This window comes from Ornithodoros turicata, chromosome 5, assembly GCF_037126465.1.
Source record: "Ornithodoros turicata isolate Travis chromosome 5, ASM3712646v1, whole genome shotgun sequence".
Taxonomy (NCBI): Eukaryota; Metazoa; Arthropoda; class Arachnida; order Ixodida; family Argasidae; genus Ornithodoros; species Ornithodoros turicata.
Window position 1 is genome coordinate 47,869,425 of NC_088205.1, and position 6,557 is coordinate 47,875,981.

General features: G+C 44.0%; 1 long non-coding RNA gene across 2 annotated transcripts; it reads left to right on the plus strand.

Moving 5' to 3' along the window:
* The first annotated feature begins 2,833 nt into the window (after positions 1-2,833).
* Positions 2,834-5,790, plus strand: LOC135394431 (uncharacterized). 2 transcript variants are annotated; one of them, XR_010422898.1, is made up of 4 exons: positions 2,852-3,199; positions 3,697-3,791; positions 3,996-4,737; positions 5,579-5,790. It is a non-coding gene; the product is annotated as an uncharacterized LOC135394431 (long non-coding RNA). The 2 variants fall into 2 exon arrangements; XR_010422897.1 differs by having other exon boundaries at positions 2,834-3,199; positions 3,996-5,790.
* The last annotated feature ends 767 nt before the right edge of the window (positions 5,791-6,557 follow it).

A 6,557-nucleotide genomic window follows, 5' to 3' on the forward strand; every position in this document is an offset into this window, starting at 1 on the left:
CACAGGACTTGGAAGGGTGTAGTACAACCACGTCAACGCTGTCTGCACTTGTCTTGAAAGACTCGGGATTTGTTCCAGAAATTCATCCGGAAATTTGCCAAAGAGAGAAAAAGTACACAAGCGAGCTGGTACAACCTTGAAATAGGAAGCATCACCTTGAGCATGAGGAGAATGAAGTATACAGGAGACACACAAACGTGAGTTTCCTTTTCGTGGGCTTCCTGTATACTTCGTTCTCCTCGTGCTCAAGGTGATGATTCCTACTTCAATGAAAATTTGCCCAATCTGCTGTTCCATCTTCCTCTCAAAGCACCCCTCGGCAGTCACCAATTCGCAAGTGATCATGAAACACAAATTGATCAGGTGAAATGCAAAGTGAATGCCTCACTTTGTAAACAGGGCATAGCATGGCACAGACAACGTATTGAATACTTGGTATCACAGTATCAAAAATGTTCAGCTAAATAAGGTGACTGTGTTAGGGAGTAACGTTGAGCTCTAATCTGTACATAAATTTTTTCAATGTTGTGCTATAGGTTTATTATTTTGATCACAGCAGAGGAACTTTTGTTGGATGATCCTCATACATGAAGGAAATTCCTTATTCTCTTACTTTCCATCACACGTGTGTGGAGCAGCAAGTACAATCTGTTTGCAAATGATCATACTGAGGTAATAAAACTGGACTCTGCAACAACCTTCAGAAACTATGCAAGGAATGGACCACATTAACTTTGTCCAATTATATTATGACCAAATGGATAGTATGTAGTATTTCATGTTATGTGAGTTGTATGCCCATATATTGTAACAAAAGATCAGTCAAATGAAGGCAGTCTGACTGAGGTATGTAGATAATTTAAATAATGTCCATACATATGATGATCCGAGTGTTTTTGGCTCACTGACATGCATATACACTGACAGAATCCACAACTAGAAGACATTACCAGAATCTAAGTGCTGTTAAGTAATATTTTATTTTACTGAATATATATCTTTTTTTCTTAACGGAAGCCCGCATTTGTTCGGGGCAATGTTTTTTGAACTAGCGTTCCTGATGACGTTACCGTTGCTGGTAAATGTAAATTTTGTACGACGTAACTCCCCTGCACCAACACCTTAGCACCAACTGCTACACCAACTTAAAGAAATCAGCAACTAAATTATTGAATCACAGAAACGTCAATAAAAAAGACGACGACGCCGACGAATCGTGCAGCGCAGCACTATAAACCATAGCTCCACAAACACAGAAGCACTTTGCACGTACTGTGGGCAGCAGATAGCAGATGTTTGTTTACTGCACATAACATTTTCCCACAAGCTACACAGCTGCAGCAGTAAAATGGAATCTGACGTGACTCAGGGATTTCAGAACCCTTCAAAAAATCTTGAAACTGCCCATGGTATCTCTTTGAAACCACTGAACAGGCAATGCGCTACATATTAGGCACACCTGTAGCTCAGTAGCAAAGGCACTGATAAAATGTTTGCAAAAAGACCGTGCGACACCTAAAGGGGGCGCGCTGCTCCGTCGCGACGCCAGTGGCGGTCTTGGAAGTATCCGACGTGATACCACGCCGCCCGTTCTATGCATTCTCAGTGGAACCGTAGCGTGCGTGGCGACCGCAGTAATTAGAATGGCTAATTTTCGAAGTGCAAATAATGTGGAACCTTTCTGGGGCGCGAACGAAGAGAATGGAGACAAAGTGCACAGAAGCAACCACCGTATTATAATATATCTAACCGTGCGGAAGGAGAACAGCTACTCGCGTCTGTTTGGTCAAAACACCTGTAAGAGGATGGTTATTTGACGCCTCACAGAATCCTGGCTTACTAGCGAAGGCTATATACGTTTATTTCTGATTCCAGCCACTTGTAATATGTTTTTGACTAAGTCTTGTATTCCTTTCGTCCTCTTTGCACACACATAGCTTCGTCACTGAAATCTACATTGTGCGTCCGTTTTATCCATACAAATAATCACGTAAGGTCACAACTTATTGTCTAAACTTGTACTGCGGTTTTTCCAGATACAATAACGTTAAAGAGATCCCCAGAGAAATTATATGAGCTTTTACCTCGGCTACCGCCGTAGGCTTGCGGCACGACAGCTGTGAAATGGTTGGAGCGTAAATACTAAAACTAAACCTTTTGGACAACGTAGAACTTCCGTTCTCACTGTGAGACTCGCCAACCAGATTACCGGGAGCAATATCGGCTCTGGCGATGAAACACATCAATCAGTATCACGATCCAGCGGAGTTTCACAGTCACGAAAGTGGCAACTGTAAACCATTGATCATTTTGCAGGTCCTCATTCAGTTTGATTGAAACTAGAACAAGAGAAATAGAATATGTTGTGCACACCTCATGCAATGGCCGAACGCGCCTCACAAACGCTATTCGCTGCCAGTCTAGTGCCCTCGGTGGTATTGGAAGCATAGAAATCACGAGAAATGAACCATCAGGTCCCTAACGAAGAGTTGTTTTAGGTACTGGCACAGTTAGGAATGCAACAGTTCGAGTGTGGCAAAAAAAAGACACCTGCACTTCACATGTAAACAAAGCTGGCTACCCGGCGGCTATCACGCAAGGTACTTTCTCCGGAGGCCGCATCGCGGCGCCACCAGTTTGTCGCACACTCCCTATACATCACAGCATCACAAAATAAGACACTCGTCGCTGCAACAACGATGGCGATTGCATAATGATGATGATGTTGGTGTAACTTCCGCTGGATTGGCATATGTGTTATTTAACATTTAACCTCCACCACCCAATTATAATGAACGGCCATTATTATTAGAAGAAGTATTAGAAAAAATAAGTACTCAATAAGCACGAGCTAAAGCAATGGCAATGACGCCTGCCCGTCTACCCAATCACCATCCATCATCCATCCATCCAACCAGTTCGAACCAGTTCAGTTTCAACGGTTGTTGAAACTTCAAACTTTCCGGACGCGCAACGGGTAGCAGTTGGGGTCTTCGCGGCTGCATTGGCTGCATTCCACTGGTTGTTATACGAAAATCTTTCGAAGTTCTAATCTCCCGCGCGTTTTGTCTTGGAATTTTTGAGCATAGCGAGAACGTACGCCGTGCTGTCCAGTGATAAAAGCTGTTGAGCACAGCAGAGCTCCCAGAGTACTGTGGTGGACAACGTTTCTTTGTTCTCTGGCTTTCAAGTTTAAGGGGTGAGTTCACTCTTCATTAAAAGTATGTGCCTGTTTCTGTGCACCAAATCGCATGTAGTAGAGATGCGTGGCATAATATTGGAATATCGTTTCCTTTATTTCGGCTTCGTATCACCGATTGAAGCATATTGGAAGTGTGGGTTGACCTGACTGCACTTGCATTCAAAGTAGTGATTAACGTTGTATGTTCGGCAGTACAACGTTTCATTAAGTGCCTTGGTTCGTCTTTGTGCTAAAACAAATACGGTATCACTAATTAACCATCGAGATTAACGAGTTTTCGATGACTGTTGAAGTCTTGAGTAAACGAAAGTCGACAGTTACGGTTTGCAGGGCGGACATGCCGGAACATAAATGCTGGTTAGTTCATTGTCATGTCAGCCCGACTTCGGTTGTTGCATTTTTCGCTGGTAGTGAAACTACACACTGAAAATTTTGCGCAAGTACTTTTGTTTGCATATCATGGTTTCATAGCAACTGGGTTTTTCTTTTTATAGGTGCTTGGACTATCTTGCATCGGTGGATATGAAAATAGTGGTAACCTACCCTACGAAACAGCTGTTTGCACATAAGCTTAACTGTTCCCTGTGAGGTGAGGGGAAGCAGTTGTCACTGACGTGTGACTGTGTTGTCCTCCAATGTTCCTGATGTTCGATGTGCCCCCTAATCTTACTCTGGAGAGTGCCTCTTTAAATTTTTTGTCAACAAAGTATTGCAAATATAGTTGGTGGAAGACTCTAACTGCTTTCCATTTACATGGTTGTCTTGTGGTTAACGAAATCGAACTTTTTTTCAGATGCTGTGAAAGTCAGCAGGGAAGTGCGATGTAGAAGAAACGACTGCCAGAAGCTTGCTAAGGAACCGCACAACCTGTGTGGGCAGCAGACAAAATATTCATCAAACGGTACAAAACTAGTATTTTTGTGCTTTGTCGTTTTGAGACATCCTTGGTATTGTATGGAGAACAGCGTGACTATGTCATTCCGTCTTACTTCACCCAAACAGCTATCTGGTAGTAGTGCAAGATTTGAGTTCCTAAAAGGTTTATTCACTGAAGTCACCTCAGCGCCATACTATAGGTCCCGCAATGTTTAGTCCTTGCATTTGTTTGCTGCATTATGCTTTTTAGGTGACTATTAACACCAAAAATATGGAAATTGCTCAGACATTCTACAAATCACAGAGCAACAAGTTTTAAACACCAGATATACGGTGAGTATAATATGGGTAACAGCTTGACTGAAATCTACAATAGGGCCGATGGCAGCAAATCTGCCTGCTAGCGACAGTGGCGGTCTCCTGCGGATGACGTCATGTGAATAAACTTGTATACTACTTGTACGTACGTATAATATTTGACGTGGTGATACAGCTCTTGCTTTGTATTGTCTTTTATAATATACACAGTGTTTATTTTTATCCTGTACAGAAGCTTTGCACCAAAGTTATGAGAGCAGCACAGATGTTGTTTTAGCGTAATGGAGTGATGGAAGTGCTGCGCCAATCATGGAGTGCTTAGCAGTCGCCTGCTCGACCAGGTAAGGTCGTGTGTCACGAGAAAACGCCTGTCACATTGATGTACTTTCACAGCGAAAGCTGTTACATCCTCATTTCCCTGAGATCCTGGCAGCGTCCGCTGGAGCCCTGTGCAGATAAGATTTTTAGCATCCGCGTACACGTTATCCGGTCCGCACCGTTGCATACACAACCGTTTAGATCCGCAAGTTTCGAAGGACGCGTAAACACAGCCGGAAGAATGTTGGTATAATTTCGGATGCCTCCATGCTCTCATGGAAGGACTCATGGCGACAAGCAAAGGTAAACCTTTCATCAAACGCGATATGGAGAGACTTGTGGAACGCTTCCTCACCGGTGCTCGTGTGGACGCCAAAATGCCTTCTCTCCCGTCTTGGCCGTGCATGGTCAAAGGTGAACCCGGACATGCGCTCGCTGTCGGTGCGCAATACAAATAAATTGCTAGTAGAAAAATTATAGCATGCGGTATATCTGCATCCGACCTCGAGCCATCCGATCCGCACACCGCAGAAAGTGATAAATTCTCATCCGAATCCGCAAGTATCTTACGGATATCCGCTTCCATCCGCGGATGGTGCAGGGCTCTAGCGTCCACATCAGGTAGTGACGCGCAAACAGATTTTCAGCTGTTGCTGCAATTTGTGCTGTGTAGCTGTAACAGTTCTGTGATTTTTGTACGTGCAGCTTCTTTTCTTTGTGTCTCTCAGATCAGTGTTGATACAGCTTTTGCTCTTATGTGGCCAGACAAGCATCCCGTGAAAGAGTGTGCATAGCCACTAAACAAACTAGTTAGAACTAGCAGGCTACATAATGCTTTCTGACATGTTTTGTTCTATTTTCTAGCCACAGTGAGTCATTGGAGGCAGTGCTACAGCACCAACAATCACTTGTTGGAAGAAAGGAATGAGGTGGCCATCAACACCCTGCTGCCAGTTCAACACTCCTCAGTCAAAACTCAAGACGCCTGCTTGGCGGCAAAGTCAATCCAGTTTTGGACAAGAGTTTTGTACCGTAGACTTCGTGTGTGGTTTACTGCGAATAAATGTTTATGCTGAGATCCGTGTTGCTATCAATTATATCATATTTCTGCATGAATGCATGCCAGGACGGTAGCAGGACTAGTCATGGTCTAAAGTAGGTCTAAAGGTGGCTAAAGTAGGGTACAGGAAATGTATAACCCTAGACCTGTCGCCTGAATGGAGGGATAAAATTGGTCTAGCTGTAGACTTCATGTCTAATACATGGTTAAGTGTCTGACCCTGTTCCAGACATCCAGGTCAAAAGAGTGTCTAAATCACGGCTAGGTACATAGACATCGGATGTCTAGGGCTAGATGGCTAGGTGGCGTAACGTTAGACGTGTTATTTGACGTCTAGTGGAGGGATACTAGACATTTGGTCTAATTGCGTAGACATTCTATAGACATTCCTTATCTCTTTTTTTAGACGTTTACTAGCCCACCATGTGCTCCCTGGGCGGTTACTTCCAACGTATGTACTTTTCTTGACTAAGTGGTAAAGAATGCCGTTCCATTAATCCATGGAGGAAGGAAACACAAGGAGCGGCTCTTCCCTCCAGACCAGAGCCGTATATTAAAAGGCCATAGGTCCCAAATGAACAATTCAAGATGTCTCGAAGACACACGGGCGACTAAAGCAAGTTACCGTGTACTGACGAACAAAATGCGTTCCCGTGACAGCTGATTTCAGTTCAACGAGAGCCGCAGCCGGGACAGGAACACATTACCATACGTCGTTTCTACGACGGTGCCACTGATCTCGATTGTAAAAGGCTGGATCGCGGATAGGGAGCGCGAGCGTGA